We start from the raw sequence: 3494 nt of genomic DNA on the forward strand, positions 1-3494 counted from the left end.
CAGCCTTGGAGGAGATTATGTTGAGAAATAAAAAAAAAAAATTCTTAAAAACGTTGTTTTTCTTGGTCAGGCCGGAAACTTATCAATCCACCCTCGTAATTGGCTCAAAATTTGTCTTTTTTGTAAAACATTAATCTTATTGGTTAAAAATTATTCTTTTGAACATAGAGTTTTTTCATGACGAAAAAATAGTTTTTTTTTAAATTTAATCTAAAAACAATAAAATTTCCTTCCTGATCGATTCAAAGACTTGAATTGGAGAATCTGCCTAATGTTAAATGGATTCGATCTCCTTTGAAAGAATTTTTATAACAATTTTTTTTGTTGAAAATTAATTTTTTTAACAGAACATTAAACTATGACATTTTTGGTGAAAAAGTAATTTTTTAAATTAAAGTTTAATCTTTTTAGTTAAAAATCTAACTATTTTTTTTTTAATTTATGGATTTTGATAAAAATTCGTGTTTTTTAATAAAAAAATTAATCTTCATGTTTGAGAATTCTTCTTGCTGATTTAGGATTCAACCATTTTTCTGACAATTCTTTTTTTCAACATTAATTTATTGAAGTGAAAATTCAACTTTCCATTTTTGGTTAAAAACGTATTGATATTTTTAATTGCAATCTGTTTTGGTAGAGAACTCAGCTTTATTTTTAATTGCACTTCTTTAAGTTGAACATTATTTTTTTAACTAAAAACTGAACTCTTTAATTTTTCGTTCAATATTAGTTCATAATTGAGGCTTCATCTGTTTGGGTTCAAAACGAACCTTTTTGATTGGAAATTCAACTATTTTCTTCAAATTTCTTTTTTATTATTAATTTTTATAATGATAGATTCTACTTATATTACTTTTGGTTAAAAAATGATATTTTTTTAGATAAAAATCATATATTTGTTTGAAACTTTCTAGAATTTGTAGAAAATTCGTAATTTTTGGTAGAAACGTAATATTATTGGTTGAAAATTAATATTTTTCATTAAGGATTAAGTTATTTAAAAAAATCCTTTTTAGTTTGTCAAAAACAAATTTCTTGAAAAGAAATTTCGATTCTACTATTTTTTGTTGAAAATTGATATTTTAAATCGAAAATTGACCTTTTGTAATTAATAATTAAATTTTTTTAATGTTTATGTTTTGGTAGAGAATTAATCCTTTTAGTTTAAAATCGACCTTTTTTCGTTAAAGATTGAACTATTTGGAAATAAATTTATCTGTTTTGATGCAGTATTTAGAAATTCAGAATTTTGTTGAAAATTCGTTATTTTTGGTAGAAAAATAAACTTCTTAATTGCAATTTCATCTTTGTTTCGAGGATTCTATTATTACATGAAAAATTCGTTTTTTGGTGAAAAACTAATTTCTTTAAGAGAAAAGTCGATTATACCATTTTCGATATAAAATGATATTTAAAAAAATGGATCTTTTTTGCCTAAAATATAATTTTTTTATACCGTCTTTTTAAACAGGTAAATTAATCTTCGCGGTTGAAAATTCATCTTCTTCAATGAGGGTTCAATTATTATTTTTTTGAAAATTCCTTTATAGTTAGTCAAAAATTAATTTATGCAAAATCAAATTGGATAATATCATTTTTGCTAGAGAATTGATATTTGAAATTAAAAATTAATCTTTTTTAGTTAAAAATCCAACCCTTTGGTTTGAAAATGCACATATTTTGATGAAAATTCATTATTGCGGTAGGAAATTAGTCTTCTTGTTTGGAAATGCATCTTTGTGATTAGAAAAAAAACTATTAAGTCTCACATTCCGTTTTTTTTTGTTAAAAATTAAATTCTTAAACTAAAAATTTAACTGTCCCACTTTCGGTAAAAAACTGAAATTTTGAATTACAAATTGATATTTTTGTGTTAAATAATCAATTATTGGTTTCAAACATCGTCTTTTTTTATATAAAATTAATATTCTTGGTTGAAAATTCATTAATGTCTCTAAGGAAATTAATGATTAATTAATGTCTTTAAGGAAAATTTTCATGATACCATTGTTAGTTAAAAACTAGTCGTCTTTTGTAGAGAATTAATTTTATTGGTAAAAATTCATCTGTTTTTTATTATTTTTAACATAAATGTCCAAATTCGACTGTTTATTGTTTTATATGGGACAAAACGTTTTGCATAATTGACTATAAAATCATTTTTATCGCTGAGAGATTCTGCTAAATAATTTATAGAACCTGTTTGATTTTAAGTGAATTCTATCTTATTCTAAATACTTTTTATAATATTGTTCTTGGATTTAAAATTAATTAAGTTGAAAATTCTATTATTTGTTTAAAACCATTTTTTTAAATAGAAAATTAATCTTCGTGTTTGAAATATCATCTTTTTTGTTAAAACTTTTACTATTTGGTGTCAAGTTCATCTCTTTTAATTAAAATTTGAAATAATCTGTAAAAAATTTCATTTTTTTGATCGAATATTAACTTTTATAAACTGCAAACACAATTATTCTATTTTTGTTTAAAATTTGATATTTTTTGTTGAAATTTCATCTTCTTAGTTAAACATTATTTTATGGCTGAAAAATTAATCTGTTTTTTATTATTCTTAACATAGATGCACAAATTCGACTTTTTTTGGCTCAGATAGGAAAAAAACTTCTTGCGTAGTTTACTATAAAAGAATTTTAATCGCTGCGAGAATCTGCTAAATAATGTGTAGAACCTGCCTGGTTATAAGTAAATTCTATTTTATTCTAAATTCTTTTTATAATAATGTTCATGTATTGAAAATTAATTTAGTTGATAATTCTATTACTTGTTTTAAAAAATTTTGTATAATTAAAAATTAATCGTTGTGATTAAAAATTATTCTTTTTTGTCAAAACTTTTACTATTTGGTGTCAAGTTCATCTGTTTCAATTAAAATTTTTAATAACCTGTAGAAAATTTCATTCTTTGGATTGAATATTAACTTTTATAAATGCACTCTTTAAGAAATGCAATTTTGAGTTTAAAGTAAAATATAAAATAAGAATCATTTATATTTTTTAATGAAAATGATTCTTCAATGTTTTTTTGTCTTGTAAACTAATAAATTAATTATTAGTTGATGACTAAATCCAAGTAACAGAAAGGAAAGAGCAAATAAAATAAAAAGATACGTAAAGAAAACATTATTTTAATAATGCATTACAAATAATTCATATAATGCTATTTATGTTATTGACTGGTTAATTATTATTAACTCATTAACTTTGTAAACAATATCAAATTACATAAGAATTGAAGCTAAATATTGTTTAATTAAGAACATAAATTTTTTATTTACTTTGATTTTATGTGATTGAATATTTGATATCATTTGTATCATAAAAGTTTATTTATTTGTAACCTGTCCCTATTACAATTATATGATTTTTTTAAATGCTTACACTGAAAAAAATGGTTAGTTGCGACAAGAAGCTCCTCATTAGTAGAGTTGGTATAAGCTACAACAACTACTTCGATGGTAACAGTAACTAACCAGT

The sequence above is a fragment of the Belonocnema kinseyi genome, chromosome 4 (assembly GCF_010883055.1).
Source record: "Belonocnema kinseyi isolate 2016_QV_RU_SX_M_011 chromosome 4, B_treatae_v1, whole genome shotgun sequence".
Classification (NCBI taxonomy): domain Eukaryota; kingdom Metazoa; phylum Arthropoda; class Insecta; order Hymenoptera; family Cynipidae; genus Belonocnema; species Belonocnema kinseyi.